This window comes from Anolis carolinensis, chromosome 2 (genome assembly GCF_035594765.1).
Source record: "Anolis carolinensis isolate JA03-04 chromosome 2, rAnoCar3.1.pri, whole genome shotgun sequence".
Lineage (NCBI taxonomy): Eukaryota > Metazoa > Chordata > Lepidosauria > Squamata > Dactyloidae > Anolis > Anolis carolinensis.
In genome coordinates this window covers 190747620-190763896 of record NC_085842.1, presented here as the reverse complement: position 1 = coordinate 190763896, position 16277 = coordinate 190747620, and the positions used below count along the sequence as shown (strand labels likewise).

The window sequence follows — 16277 nt, the reverse complement described above, 5'->3', positions numbered from 1 at the left end:
ATATGATTATGAAAACTGGACAGTGAAAAACAAATTATTAGGAAGACAATTCATCTGAAATATGGTGCTGGAGGAGGGTACTATGGATCCCATGGATTACCAAACAAAGGAATATATGGTTCCTGGAGCAAGTTAGATCTGATTTCTCACTAGAAACTAGAATGACCAAATGAGGGCTATTGTACATTGAGCATAGCATGACACGACATGATCCATTGGAAAAGAAGATAATATTTGACAAAGTGGGAGACAATAGGGATGCCAAGTAATTAGCTGCTGTTATAGTTACAATTTTAGGTTTATGCAATGAGCCCTATCTATTTGCTTTATGTGAAGTAGGCATTTTTTCCTTTGCAGGGATGAATATGTGCAGGGCCGGCCCTAGGTAATTTTCAAGTGTAAGCGAACAGAATTTTGACACCCCCCCCCCCAAACCAATCACTGAAAAATAAAAGCATTGGATAAGAAAAAATGTTGGATAATAAGGAGGGATTAAGGAAAAGCCTATTAAACATCAAATTACATTATGATTTTACAAATTAAGCACCAAAACATCATGTTTTACAACAAATCAACAGAAAAAGCAGTTCAATACATGGTAATGTTATGTAGGAATTACTATATTTGCGAATTTAGCACCAAACATTGAACTGGGATATAGGGCAGTGTGTACTCAGATAACCCAGTTCAAAGCAGATATTGTGGGTTATTCTGCTTTGATATTCTGGGTTATATGGCTGTGTGGAAGAGCACTGAGTGTCCTTTCACACAGCCATATAACCCAGAATATCAAGGCAGATAATCCACAATATCTGCTTTGAGCTGGATTATATAGAAGTGTGGACTCAGATAACCCAGATCAAGGCAGATATTGTGGGTTATTCTGCTTTGATATTCTGGGTTATATGGAAGAGCACTGAGGGTCCTTAGGAATCCATAGGAATAAAAAGACCACAGGTATTTTTAAAAACTCTAAAATCAGGACAGCAAATAAAGAATAACAATCTGAAACAGGAAATCCAAGCAGGAAACAATCAGGACCAGCTAATACCTCCAAACCAAGGATGCCCCCAGGGAGGAAGCAGCCAGGCTTTGAAGCTGCAAGACCATTACATGCTAATCAAGGTGGCCAATGGCAAAACCCACACCTGTTTCCAGCAGACTTCCTTTCTCTCACCCTGGACATCATTACACAGATATGTAAACCTCACTTGCCTCAATTCCAACAGACCTCACAACATCTCAGGATGGCCAGGAAGCTGAGCCTTTGCCAGAGGCGTCCTCTAGAGGATGGCGGAGGATGGCGGAGGATGGCGCCTTCCACAACCGCGTACTTCGTGTAGCGTTTGGACCGCCCCTGAATATGTGGTTTGTTTTATTCATGCTCACATCCAACCACTGCCTTAGATGTGACTAATTGGGCAAATTACGGTACTTAGCTCTAAGACTTACCCGTTTGCCTTTTCTATTTGGTCTTCTACCAGATTGCTCTTGTTTGCATTGTTAGAAAATCTAGGATTTGATTTTTTTTGGGGGGGGGGGATCAATTCCTTCACTCTCTGCCTGCCACCCGAAGGAAGATGAAAATATGCTTGCACAAGAGACAATGTGCCACTAGGTGGCAATAGAGCTAACGACATAACTTGAGTTTCTTGGTTTTTTTCCCTCTTTGCAGTTCTTTCCCCCTCTATGTGGCCTCTTCTATGGACCAGTACTCAGATTACACATTTTTCTTCTCTATCATGTTTCCTCCTCAGATTTGAAATTCATTTTAATAAAGTTCTTTTCACCGAAAGCAGTATTTTCTTGGTGCTTCCACATAAAAGCTTTGATATTTAATTAATAATTCTATTTCTTACCTGCCTCTCCTCATGGCTTGAGGTGGATTACAGAACAATTAAAACACATAAACACTGCAGAAAGACCACAAATACACATATTAAAATGTATCTCTATAAAAGCTACACACTAAAACGTTGCTCTATAAAATACATATTAAAATACACAAAACAGAGATTAAACAAAGGACATGCATTTAAAATTATGCTTAAAGACTCCCTGGGTAGGCCTGCCGGAAGAGATATAAGCTAACAAAATGCAACATCTGAATTGTGATCCTCTTTTGGTGACAATGTCTTGGCTATTGTGATGAGACGTTGGGAGCCATTTGGTGATGGCACCCATTGCACTTTCCAGATTTGCTCCAACAAAGTGGTGGACACCTAAGCTTCTTCTTGCTTGGTTGCCTTTGTGACCACTTTTCAGTTCCGTTAAGTGGTTGAAATACGTTTATAGTTGTACCCTGTTTAACAAAGCAGATATCTTCCTGGACACCAAGTCAAAAGAGGCACCAGCAGGCATAAAATGCCTTTTCAAAAAAGGAATTTTGTTGCTTGATGCTTTGCTAACTAAGGTATACTTGTATTTTCCCTTAGCCCTTCATTGGCCTTTTTCTGAGATTGGAATATCAGTGATCTCAACAGATCAGGGACTATGGCTCTGAACCCTCTTTATTCACACTCTAAGGCCCCTTCAACACAGCTTAATAAAATCCCACATCTGCTTTGAACTGAAATCTATGGCCGTGTGGACTCAGATAACCCAGCTCAAAGCAGGACTGGGTTATCTGCACGCTCTGCCTCAGAGGAAGACAAAGTCAAATTCCTTTTGAATAAATCCTGAGAAGAAAACTCTGTGATAAGGTTGCCTTAGGGTCACCATAAGTCTGAAATGACTTGAAGGCACACAACAATAAAAAACTAATTAATCATTAATTGTATCTTACTGTTGAAACTCTTATTGTCATTTTGCATGTACAGTCTCTGATGAAGCCCAGTGTCCCAAACACTAAAAACTCCCAGGTAAGTCCAACAGAAAAAACTTGTCTAATGGCTGGATTATGACTGGCCCTTCCTGGGCCCATTGTCAGACAGCCCAGCGAGAGCCTTGGACCCTACAAGCTGGACTTGTTCTATTGATAAGGGGATTGAGATAATAATATTAATACAATAAAACTTTATTTATATACCGCCCTATCTCCCGGATGGGACTCAGGGTGGTTTCCAGTCATAAAAACAACACAAACATTACATAACAAACATAATAGCACATTATTAAGCAAAGTAAAAATACAATTATAGAAATAAATAACACTTACATGACCTGATCAAGGGGACGGGAACCATAAACCCAATATATTAAAATGTATCGTTTTAAATTAGAGAAATCTTGTGCAATATATTCAAGCCCAGAAATCGGTGGTATTCCAATGTAATTACTGAAAAACCTGCCGACACCACCAGGTCTTCAGTTCCTTACGGAAATTGGATAATGTAGGGGATTGCCTGATCTCTTTTGGCAGTGCATTCCAGAGCCGGGGGGCCACTGCCGAGAAGGCTCGTTCCCTCGTCCCCACCAGCCGCACTTGAGACAGTGGTGGGAGCGCGAGAAGAGCCTCCCCGGATGATCTCAAGGTCCGCACTGGCTCATAGGGGGAGATGCGATCATGGAGATAGGTAGGGCCTGAGCCGTATAAAAAGTGCCTTGAATAGGGTCTGACACCTAGATGTCAGTTCCATTTCCCAAAAGGCATCAGCATCAGCAGTCTTGATAGGATTAGGTGATTCAGAATCCAGGAAGGGGAAATGGCATTGTCTTGACAGCTGTGGCATACCTTGCCTCTCTGCAGAGGATATGTGCCATTTATATGAAATGATTAGAATGTCCAAAGGTTGCTCCATTCTTAAGTGGTCTGGCTTTGCCTTCTGAGGCTTAAGAAAGAGTCCATTGTGTTATTTCCAGATGATGATCATGATAAGTCCATTGAGTTAGAATATGGGCCTGGGGCAGGCTGGTGGCACCCAGGTCAGGATGGAATGCTGGCTAAAGTTCACAATGGGGTCACTGTGCTTCATTTTATATGGGGGCAAGATATTATAAAGTATAATAATAAAAATATATAATTGATAGGAGACACATGTGGGACTCACAGTGGGGGTGAAAAGGAGATCCAGCATCCCCATTGTGTTGGGAGACAAACACAAGTTTCATCCATGGGGCTTTCAGGGGGCTTCGATCTCCCCTGTGTTTTCTAGGGGGGAAAAGCAAGGGTGCCTAGAGGTTCCCCATCAGCACAGCAGGCGAGAGGCTTTTGGGGTCCCCCTAGAACTGGGAGACGGCGCAAAGGATACAAGGGGTTCATGCAGGAAGGGAAAATGAATGGCAAGGGAAAGATTATAAAGCATAATTGCTTGGCTAACCTTTAGCCTAGATATGTAAATGTTTCTCAGCTCAAAAGGGAGTCCCTTTTGTTTGTGAGTTGTTGATTGAGATAGGAAACAATTAGAAGAGTCATTAATTCTTTAGCCTAGGTATGACTCAGATGGAAAAAGTCAAATAACTTTTGTGACATGGCTTCCAGTAATAAATTTGTTACCTTCTGCTATAAATATATGAAATATAGGACATAAAGCCTTGATTAAATGGACACACTATCTAACATGGGAAGCGTCCTTGTTGTTGTTGTTATTGTGCCTTTCAAAATTGACGAAGACTTAACCCTTATTATCCAGCCTGATGTCCTTGTCCTTAGCAAACTATTACTATCTTTTATTGGGGGGGGGGGGGGTCACCTTCAACTTCAAGCTCACCTACACCAACAACATCTCACTCCTTTCCCAACAGCTGATGAATTCTCAGAGGGTGCAGCTAAAAAAATCCAGACAAACTATACACTGGGAGCACCCTGATTCCACAATACAATAGACTTTTCCCTTGGAAGTTAAAACATTATTCTATACATTTTAACTCACCAGTTTGAAATGGCCACTATTTGTCCCATCAAGGGCATGGAACTGAGATGGCCTTGGTCTCCTTGGTGGATGATCTCCGCAGAGAGCTCGACAGGGGGAGTGTGTCCCTGTTGGTTCTCCTGGATCTCTCAGCAGCCTTCGATACTGTAGACCACGGTATCCTTCTGGGTCACTGTAAAGAAGTATGAATTTTAATTTACAGATGCCATGTTTAACTGTGTTTTAAAAAGGGTTAATATTTCAGTTACTCAGCACTCAGAGTTGGTTGCCACAGAGGAGGCGGAGCCAACTGGGTTAGCTGAAGAGAGAGCAGAATTTGGAGGAAAACTCAGTCAGTCAGTCAGTCAGTCAGTCAGTGTCTGTGGTCAGCGAACCACAGGGAAGTCTGATTCTCAGTTGGGGGATCAGGGTGGCTCAAATGTGGGATTTGAGTCAATTCTAAAATAAGTTTGGTGACTTATTTTAGGTAGTCTGTGCCCTGATAAGGTACAGGGAAGTCTGATTCTCAGTTGAGAGAATCAGGGAGGCTCACGTGCTGATTTGAGTCAGTTTAAAATAAGTTTGGTGACTTATTTTAAGGTAGTCTGTCTCCTGACTAGGAACAGATATTCTGTGATTGAAGTGGAATTTTAGGAAGTTTGAATCACCTCATTCTGTTATTGCAATTGTTAAGGAAAGTGCCTCTAAGTGAGAATTGTATCCATTAAGCTGTGCCTGAATAAACTTGTTATTGTTCTCTCAAACATCTCAGTCTGTCATATATACACACATCAAGAATAAACAAGAAGAAGAAAAATAAAAGTCTCCTCTCTAAGTAGCTAGTGGCTATGTATTCCTATAGTGGTAGCAAGAATTGATGATCCCCTTTGTAATTTGGTGGCAGCATTATAAAACCTCTATAATTTGGTGGCAGCTTTTAAATAAAAACATGTTTAATAACTGGTGGCAGCGGATATAAAATATATAATAATTAATTAATAGAAACATCATCCTTCTCCACAATCGGTGTCAGAGGTGGGATTTTTGGAAGGATTTCTCCCCCTTTCTGACATCTTTACAGTCACCTTGCTGGAATGGGGCTTGGGGGCACTGTTCTGCAGTGGCTCCAGTCCTTTCTTGAGGAACGTACCCAGAAGGTATTGATAGGGAACAGCTCTTAGACCCCACAACCGTTGTCTTGTGGAGTCCCACAGGGTTCAGTATTGTCCCCTCTGTTGTTTAGCATCTACATGAAGCCGCTGGGTGAGATCATCCGGAGTTTTGGAGTTCGGTGTCATCTGTATGCGAATGACGTCCAACTCTATCACTCCTTTTTTCCAGCATCCAAGGAGGCTGTCCAAATCCTGAACCAGTGCCTGGCTGCTGTGTCGGACTGGATGAGGAAGAACAAATTGAAGTTGAATCCAGACAAGACAGAGGTCCCCCTGGTCAGTCACAAGGCCAAACAGGGGATAGGATTACAGCCTGTGCTGGATGGGGTCGCACTCCCTCTAAAGGCACAGGTTCGCAGTTTGGGAGTCCTCCTGGACTCATCGTTGAGTCTGGAACCCCAGGTTTTGGTGGTGGCCAGGGGGGCCTTCGCACAACTCAGACTTGTGCACCAACTGCGCCCGTACCTTGGGAAGCCTGACTTGGCCACAGTGGTCCATGCTCTTGTTACGTCTTGTTTGGACTATTGCAATGCACTCTACGTGGGGTTGCCTTTGAAGACTGTTTGGAAACTGGAACTAGTCCAACATTCTGCAGCCAGATTACTAACTGGAGCACCATTTGGGGAGCATACAACTCTGTTGAAGCAACTCCACTGGCTGCCTGTTAGCTTCCGGGCACAATTCAAAGTGCTGGCTCTGGCCTACAAAACCTTAAACGGCTCTGGTCCAATTTACCTCTCATAACTTCTCTCCCCCTACAAGCCATCCCGCAGATTAAGATCTTTGAACAAGGCCCTGCTCTCGGTCCTGCCGCCGTCACAGGTGCGGTTGGCGGAGATGAGAGACAGGGCTTTTTCAGTGGTGGCTCCATGGCTGTGGAACTCCTTGCCAAGGGAGAAAAGGGAAGCCCTCTCACTCATGTCTTTCAGGAAGCAGCTGAAGACCTGGCTGTGGGACCAAGCTTTTGGCCCATCCTAATATATGAGTTGATATGACCTGATGGATTCTGTGAATTAATATTAAGTTGAACACGGACTGGCTCTGACTTTGATTCGAAACTGCCCCTGCTGTAATGGTCACATGGGTTTTATTGTTTTAATTTGATTTGGATACAGACTTTTAATTGTGTTTTATATTTGGTTTTACTACATTTTGTATTATATGTGGCATCTAATTCTGCCATTGTGTAAGACCGCTCTGGGTCCCTCCAAGGGAGAAGAGCAATATATAAATTAATTAAATAAATAAATAAGTTGTTGGGTCCAGTGTTGGGTGTCAAAGCTTTTTGTGGCAAGGATGAGTGATTGTATATTTTACCACCTGAAGGGATAATAGGATTAGCACTGTGTTTCCCCTGGTGTGTATAGTTGTGCAATTGAGAACTGGACCAAAGCTGAGTGGTAGCCAGATTGTGTTTCTGGAAGAAAGGTCACCTTTAGGCTTTGCCTTGCTGGCATCTTCTTTGGCTATGGCTTTTGCGGTCTTCTGAGGTCCTGGGGTTTCGACAACAGAAAGAAGTGATTGTTTTTATTGAACAGCATCAGGAAAGAATGAACCCTGTCAATCTATCCCCCAGGTAGGTTCCTTTTTTGCTGATTAGTGACTCCAAAGAGGAGCAATAATAAGTGTCTTGATTACAGCTCGTAGGGTAGATCTCCCCGTTGACATGCATGGGGAGTGGGTCCGATAGCCATGAATGATCTGCAAATAACGAAAAGAGACAGGTAGAATCATGAGCAAAAAGGCAACGGATGAAGAGTGTTGTCCCTAAACCTGGCTGAAGAGGAAGCATGAGGAAGTGAAAAAGAAAATGATGGTGATGCAGTACATGTTCTGAGTCCCAGTCTCCCAAGCCCCTACTTTCCCATTGCCTTTGCAGTGAAACCTTTGCATAGTCAGTGACTATATTTCAGATCCAAATATATATATCAGTATATAGATTTTTCTTCCCTGCTCTTCAGCTGGTGCAGAATCATACAGTACTTCTCCACTACCCCAGGTTCCTACCCACTAGCAATAATTCCTCTGTTTGTCTGATGATGAAGCCTCAGATTGCAACCTTTGCAGCACTTTTGACAACATGCAAATTCTTTAAAATTGTACACCACAGACTCTGGAAGTGTACAAATTGATCAGGTTAGTGCCAAATCTACACCTTCAAATATTATACTGTTTGCACCATTCACCATGCAACAGGTTTACAATTGTTATCATTGTATCTTTATCTACTGCAGTATCCTAGGAATACTGGAAATGGATTTGTTCCCAATAGTTTTTCCCTATGCTCCATATCCTATGCTTAGGTACCATTTTTACAAGGTCAAGCTCAAACAAAATGACCATGTATAAAGTAAGAAAGTAAGGAAGGAATCAAGTGGTACCTTTAATATTTATTTTAGCATTAATTTTTGTTGATTTCAGTCAATTTACTGATGAACTGATAAGAACCCACAGGTTGAAAACCACTGGTTTAGGATGTAGCATTATTATAGAAAACGCACTTTTAGGCCCTTTCCAGACAGGCCCTATATCCAGGGTCTGATCCCAGGTTTTCTGTTTATCCGAGATTATCAGACTCATATAGGTAAAGGCGCTCCATGCAGTCATGCCAGCCACATGACCTTGGAGGTGTCTACAGACAACGCTGGCTCTTCGGCTTAGAAATGGAGATGAGCACCAACCCCCAGAGTCAGACATGACTGGACTTAACATCAGGGGAAAGGTTTCACCCTGACATTAAGTCTAGTTGTGCTGACTTCATGCTGGTTGGTGCTTTATTTATTTATTTCGTGTCAAAAGCATTGCATAGTAAATAAGTTTAAAAGTGATAAAATAAAGGAAATCACAAGCAGCTAAATAGTTTTAGACCAAAAGTGGGCAACAGCGACCACATTGTCCATGGCTTTGAACAACTCCTCCTCTGTGCATGAGGCAGGGCATGGTGGGCAAGCATACATATGCGGAGTTGTTTGTTCTGCTCCACAGTCACACAAGGTCACCTCCAGGTAGTGCCACCTTGCCAAGTTGTCTTTTGATCTGCCCACTCCGCTTCTCAGTCTGTTCAGGGACTTCCAAGTTGCCCATTCTTGGTTTGCCCCTGGAGGAAGACCCTCATGGGGGGCCATCCAGTTGGGATTGCCTGGTTTAGCTGCCCAGAGGGACACCCTTGCTGTTGCTAGAAGAACATCAAGAGGAGTGGTAGTTCTCATGAAGCCCTTCCTTGATTTGAACCTGGTGGGAGGAGGCTGATAGTCATGCAGTGGGTGGCTTTCACAAAGTTCGACCTTATTTCCCTCACCGTTAGCAGCAACTTCCCGTCGCACGTCAGGAGGGGCAATGCCAGCTACCTTGCAGAGTTTATCAACAGGTGTAGGTTTAAGGCATCCTCTGATTATTCTGCATGTTTCGTTCAGTGCTATGTCCACCTGCTTCGCATGGGCAGACTTGTGCCAGACAGGGCAGGCATACTCAGCAGTTGAGAAAGACAAGGCCAGGGCTGATGTTCTTATTACTTGTGGGTCTGCACCCCATGCGCTGCCAGTAAGTTTCCACAGGATGTTGTTGCATGCAGCTACTTTGTGCTTGGTGTTCATGCAGTGTTTCCTATCTGTTAGTGTTCGATCTAAGGTGACACCAAGGTATTTAGGATGGAAACAGTGTTCGAGCTCTTGGCTTTCCCAAGTAACTTTCAGTTTCCTGTTGGCTTCACAGTTACGTAGGTGGAAAGCACACACTTGTGTCTTGGGAGAGTTAGGCTTCAGGTGGTTCTCTTTGTAGTAGCTGGAGAGATCTTTCAAGGCATTAGTGGTTGGTGATCATCTCCAAAGAGCCGGCATTGTCCGTAGACACCTCCAAGGTCATGTGGCTGGCATGACTGCATGGAGCGCTGTTACCTTCCCGCCAATAGGAGCGGTACCTATTGATCTACTCACATTTGCATGTTTTCAAACTGCTAGGTTGGCAGAAGCTGGTGCTAGCAGCGGGAGCTCACCGGCTTCCACGGATTCGAACTGCCAGCTTTTTGGTCAGCAATTTTAGCAGCTCAGCAGTTAAACCCACTGTGCTCTGTGGACTCATATACAGTAGAGTCTCACTTATCCAACATAAACGGGCCAGCAGAACGTTGGATAAGCGAATATGTTGGATAATAAGGAGAGATTAAGAAAAAGCCTATGAAACATCAAAATACGTAGGTTATGATTTTACAAATTATGCACCAAAACATCATGTTATACAACAAATTTGACTGAAAAAGTAGTTCATTACACATTAATGAAGGTAGGTGGGTTTGGGACCCACCTACCTTCGTGACCGTATCTCCTATCATAAACCTGCCCGATCCCTTCGATCATCAGGGGAGGCTCTCCTGTCGCCACTGCCGATATCTCAGGCCTGCCTTGTGGGAACAAGGGAGAGGGCCTTCTCTGCTGTGGCCCCCCGATTGTGGAACTCACTGCCCATTGAGATTAGGCAAGCCCCCACATTAGTAGCCTTCAAGAAAGACTTGAAAACATGGCTCTTCCGTTGTGCTTTTGGAGAGTAACTACTTTATATTTCTTTTTCGTTGCTCCCTTCTAATATCTATCCTCTAGACTGCACCACTATCTTATGACCCTGTTCTTTGTGGTTTTATTCTTATGTCTTTCTCACCCCGAGTTTTAACTTAATATTAATGTGGCCCGCCCTTGTTTTTATTGTTTCCTTGATTTTGCATTGTAATGTATATTATTATCTATTGTATTGTTCACTGTGTTGTGATGTGTTGTACTTCTATATGTTGTTATATTGTACTATTCTGGGCATGGCCCCATGTAAGCCGCCCCGAGTCCCCATAGGGAGATGGTGGCGGGGTATAAATAAAATTTTATAATTATTTATTATTATTATTAATGCTATGTAGTAATTACTGTATTTACAAATTTAGCACCAAAATATCACAATGCAACATTGACAACAATGTTTTCAACATTGACTACTAAAATGTGTTGGATAATCCAGAATGTTGGATAAATGAGGGTTGGATAAGTGAGACTCTACTGTAATACAGTTTAAGGCAGAAAACCAGGCATCAGATCCTGGGATATAGGGCCTATCTGGAAGGGCCCATCATCTTTTGTTGCTGTTGATGTGGGGGGTTTGTTTTTGGTATGTTTGTATGTAGGCTTTGTTTTAATCTGTCTAAATGTAACACATAACTGTTTAAAGAATGAATGGTGGTCCCAATGCCGTGGAGAAGGAGGCCTCTGCAAAGGAAAAGGGAGGAGGAAGGCCTCTTAAAAGCCTGGGGGCCGGCCCTCTGGTTTCCATGGCAACAGCAAATCCCAGGGAGCTCAAGGGGAGAGGGGGGAAAAAGGTTGGTCACGTGGCCCGGAAGAGAGGCTCTCGGGCGCCACCTCTGGCAGGAAGTGGAAGGGAGGGAGAAAAAAGGGGGAAAGAGGGAGATGGAGTGTGTGTGTCTATGAGAAAGAGGCCGCGCGCGAGCGAGGAAAGAAGGAGGTAGAGGAGGTCTGGTGCCAAAGAAGCCCCCCCCCCTTCTCACGGCTGCTTCCGGTGTGGCGGAGCTGGTCGTCAAGGAGGAAGGCCGCCGCCGCCGCTGCTACTGCCGCCGAGGGGGCGCGGTTGTCGCCCGCTTGTTGCCGCTGGGCCCGGCTCTGCCCCCTCCCTCCGCTTCTCGCCTTGCCGCCGCTTCTCCCCGCCCCTTCCCAAGCCGGGCCTAGCGAGGTAAGCGAGTGCCGCCGGCCTGGAGCCGAAATCCGCAAGGGAAGGCCGCCAGCCCTGCTCCTTTCCCGCCCAGGAACACGCCCCTTCCCCACTCCCAATTTGGTTTTCTAGTAGGGCCTTTATTATTGCCAGTCTGCGCTATTTTGGGGACTGCGCTTATCCAGGTTGAGCATCCCTTAGCCGAAATGCTTAGGGTTTGGGAGATTTTGTCCTCCTTGCGTATGCAGAATGAGGCATTTCGGAGGCGAAACACAAAACTGACGTTTGCTTCATAACATGCCTTGCGTGCATAGCCTGAAGACCGTTTGCTGCACAATATTTGGAACAAAGTTGAACCATCAGACAGCAGAAGGTGTCACTAACAATTTTGGAGGATTCCGGACAAGCAATGCTCAACCTGTGCACCCAAACACATGGCTGTGGGTGCAGTGCATCCTTTGGGACAGTTTGCAATTAGAGGCTGGATTATTATTATAAGTAAAGGTAAAGGTTTTCCCCTGACATTAAGTCATGTCGGACTTGGGGTTGGTGCTCATCTCCATTTCTAAACTGAAGAGCCGGCGTTGTCTATAGACACCTTTCAAGGTCATGTGGCCTGCATGACTGCATGGAGTGCTGTTACCTTCCCGCCAGAGTGGTACCTATTGATTACTCAAATTTGTAAGTTTTCAAACTGTTAGATTGACAGAAGTTGGAGCTAACAGTGGGAGCTCACCCCACGCCCCAGATTCAAACCACCGACCTTTCAGTCAGCAAGTTCAGCAGCTCAGCGGTTTAATCCGCTGCGCCATTGGGGGCTTCGCATTATTATTATTACTATATTTATTTATATCCCACTTTATCTCTCCAAAGGGGACTCAAAGTGGCTTGACATAAAAGCATTAGCACATAATTTAAAATACACAAAAATTAAAACAGAATTGAACACAAACAGCAATAAAAATGCAGTTAAAATCCATCAAAACATATTCAAAGTTAAAAACTAGCACCCCCTGACTAGATCTTAAACACCATCATCTTTAAAAGGCTGCCTGAATAAAAAGGTTTTAGCCTGCTGCTGAAAGAATAGCAAGGAAGAAAACATTATGGCTTCCCTGGGAAGAAGAGAGTTCTGGAGTTAGAGTCAACCACCACTCTCTTGTTCCCATCAACCAAGCTTGAGATGGAGGTGGGACCGAGAGAAAGGCCCCTCCTGAAGATCTCAGGGTCTGGGCAGATTTGTACAAGGGGTTATGATCAGCCAAATAGCCTGGACCTGAGCCGTCTTGGGCTTTAAAAGTCATAACTAGCACTTTGAATTGTGCCCAGTGACAGCTTGGTAGCCAGTGGAGCTGCTGCAATAAGGGGGTTGTCCGCTTACTGCAGCTAGTTAGCAACCTGGCAACTGCTCTTTGGACCATCTGAAGTTTCCAAGATGGATGGCCATCTGTCAGGGGTGCTTTTCCTGCATGGCAGGGGTTGGACTAGATGGCCCATGTCATTTCTTCCAACTCTGATTCTATGATTCTAGAGGATTTCTGGTCTTTGGAACTTTTTCCTGACTTTGGCCCCTTCTACTCTGCTATATAAAATCCAGATTTTCTGCTTTGGATTATATGGCAGTGTATACTCATATAATCCAGTTCAAAGCAGATACAGTGGATTATCTCTTTGATAATCTGGATTATATGGCAGTGTAGAAGGGGTGTTTGTTTTTGGATGAACTATTTCCTTTGCCTGGCTGTTATTTTGATTAGCATTGCCCTTGTCCTCTGTCATTACATCTTGAGCCTTGGGCCCATTGCACACAGTTACATAAAATCCACATTGAACTGGATTATAAAGCAGATAATCCAGTTCAAAGCAGATATTGTGGATTATCTGCCTTGATATTCTGGGTTATGTGGTTGTGTGGAAGGGCCTTTGGAAGTTTTGACCCTGATCATATGTGTGAATGTATCCTCAAGCAATGATGGTGATGCTTATATTCATTAGTACTGCTTCCCCTTGCGCTCCTTTAATATGGGGGCAGAATATAAAGCCACATTATTACTAATATGGTTTTGAAACCCATGAAAGGAAGTGTATAGGAGATTGGTACTTATTCTTATGTGATTTCAATATTTGCAGCATCCAGTGTTTCCCCAAGGACCTGTTATACATAAATGATTTATACTTTATTTATACAAAAATGCAAAGCCACCTTATTATTATTGAGATTATGTTTTTGCAACCCATGATATGAAGTATATAGGATATTCGTACTTATTCTTATGTGATTGCAATATTTGCGGCATCCAGTGTTTTCCTAAGTATCAGTTATACACAAAGGATTCATACTCTCTATGTATAAAGTGTCACATGAGCTGGGTTTCCACTTGGAGCTGCTGCCAATCAGGCTGAGCTAAATACTGAAAGCATTTAGGCAGGTGCACCTGCTTTTTGTCTTTAGTATTTACAAAAACGAAGCTTTCAATGGCTCTTTCGATGTTTCAGATGTTGAAAGGGCTCTAGATAACAGTGATCTTTACAATCACCTTCAAAGGTAGCTCTCTACCTACATGGTTGATAGGTGCTTAGTCTGAGGACAGTGCCTTTCTAAAATCATTTTGAGAGAGTTTTCCTCTTGCTCCAAAGTTACTGCAGTCTGTTGCAGTCCTAGAGATAGGGGTTTGCTTTCTGTTCAGGTTGTTTTTCCCCAGGTGGGTTGCAATTCTCTGAGAGACCCACAATCTGGTTGTGGACTTAACAAAAATAATCCTCTTTATACAGCTTAATCCTGAGACCAAGGCTCAACTAAGTGTAACCTTACATGTAATATAGCTAACTGATAAATTGGTCAACAATTTCATTTGTAGAGGAAACAGAATTTAGCCTGTCATGAAATCATAATGTGTGAAGACATCATCTTTATCATTTGTGCAAAACATATTTACAAGCAACGTTGTGTAACTTTCAGTGATTCCTATGTTTTTTTTCGTGTCAGGAGTGACTTGAGAAACTGCAAGTCGCTTCTGGTGTTAGAGAATTGGCCGTCTGCAAGGACGTTGCCCAGGGGACTCCCTCCTTATGGGAGGCTTCTCTCCTCGCATGGAGCTGGAGCTGATAGAGGGAGCTCATCCACACTTTCCCCGGGTTGGATTCGAACCTGGCAGCCTTCAGGTCAGCAACCCAACCCAGTCACAAGGCTTTAACCCACTACGCCATCCTATGTTGAAAAGAACGTATTGATGAATCAAGCAGTATCTTTGAAACTAACTGGTTTAAATGTGAATATTACAGCAATATAGTGCTGTGTTTTGTACATGACCATTTTTAGAATGTCAAAGGAAACATTCATTTAGGCAAATAGTTGAGTGGAGAAGCATCTCCATGTGTTTCCACTGGCAATTATGCAGTGGGCCAAGAACTTTCTGTGTAAAGATTTTAGGGAGAAGAATGAGTTTGCGAGCAGGAATAGTGGCTATATTAATGTGCACTATTTTTAAGTTCTAGTTGGTGCTTAATTTCAAATGTAGAGATAGCCAGATCAGCTTCCAAAACAGTAACAATTTCCAGGTAGAGAGGACACTAATGCTTGGGAAGATAGACAGCAGAAGAAAAAGAGGAGGAAGCCTGCATTTACAGATTAAAAGACTCAGTCAGGGAAACCATGGCACTGAGTTTAGAAGGCCTAATCATGCTGATTATTTATGTATTTATTTATTTACTACATTTATACCCCGCCCTCTCTCACCCCGAAGGGGACTCAGAGCGGCTTACAAGTTATATTTACATACAATATATTATATCGTTAGCATAGCACAATAATAGCATTATATATTACTATATTGCACTATACCGTAATATTATTATAGTTGAGAAACAGGTTGACTTGGAAGTCCCTCATTCATGAGGTTCTTCTTAGGCGATCCCTCGTAGTTTGAGGGTGATGGTCCTCCATTTCTTGGAAGACGCCTGTGCGTGATTTTTTTTAATGTATGGAGGTCGGTGCACGGCTGGTCAACACACAGTCTTCACAGATTGAGGTCCCAGCAGTGGTGTGGTTAACACAATGAGAGTGGCTTCTCTGTGTTGCAGCCTTCTTCCGTCTTCACAGCTGTTGTAACATGTACCATGTTATCCTCCGCCTGCTCCGCCGTTGAGGTCTTTGGGTCTTCGGATTGTTCTTGGTCTGAAGCCTCCCCTGTGGTCACTCCTGGGAGTGTGTGACTCCCGTGGTTGTGCCCGCAGGTTCATTGGAACACACAAGCCCCCTCACCACGTCAAGGTGACAATCCATCAAGGGGGACTTTACTGCCCCCTCGATGGATTGCCACCCGTCAGTCAATTTAAAGGCAGTTAATAACAAATAGAGTTGGTTCATCAAGTGCTCTGCTATGACTGATTTCTCTGATTGAGTTAGTCTGCAGTGCCTTTCATGTTCTTTGACTTGTGTTTCAGCGCTGCGTTTTGTGGTCCCTATGCAGACCTGTCCACAGCTGCAAGGTATATGGTAGACTCCTGCCCAGGTAAGAGGATCCCTCTTGTCCTTCACTGACTGTAGCATTTGTTGGATTTTCTTAGTGGGTCTGTAGATAGTTTGTAGGTTGTGTTTCTTCATCAGTTTGCCTGT

At 43.5% G+C, this 16277-nt stretch overlaps 1 protein-coding gene and 1 long non-coding RNA gene across 5 annotated transcripts in view; one reads left to right on the top strand and one right to left on the bottom strand.

Annotated features, from left to right (window-relative positions):
• Positions 1-11317, bottom strand: part of LOC134296428 (uncharacterized) — a 47186-nt gene extending 35869 nt beyond the window's left edge. The window contains exons 1-2 of the long non-coding RNA XR_010003164.1: positions 7396-11317; positions 4812-4983 (exon numbers count right to left, since the gene is read on the bottom strand). This is a non-coding gene — a long non-coding RNA (uncharacterized LOC134296428). The remainder of the gene's footprint in view (positions 1-4811; positions 4984-7395) is intronic.
• A 74-nt stretch (positions 11318-11391) lies between these two features.
• phc1 (polyhomeotic homolog 1) overlaps positions 11392-16277 on the top strand; it is a 41303-nt gene continuing 36417 nt past the window's right edge. For 3 of the 4 annotated variants that reach the window (XM_008103834.3, XM_008103832.3, XM_008103830.3), the window contains exons 1-2: positions 11392-11683; positions 16106-16173. The gene's annotated coding sequence lies outside the window, so the exon portion shown is untranslated. The remainder of the gene's footprint in view (positions 11684-16105; positions 16174-16277) is intronic. The other variant, XM_008103831.3, reaches the window with a different exon arrangement.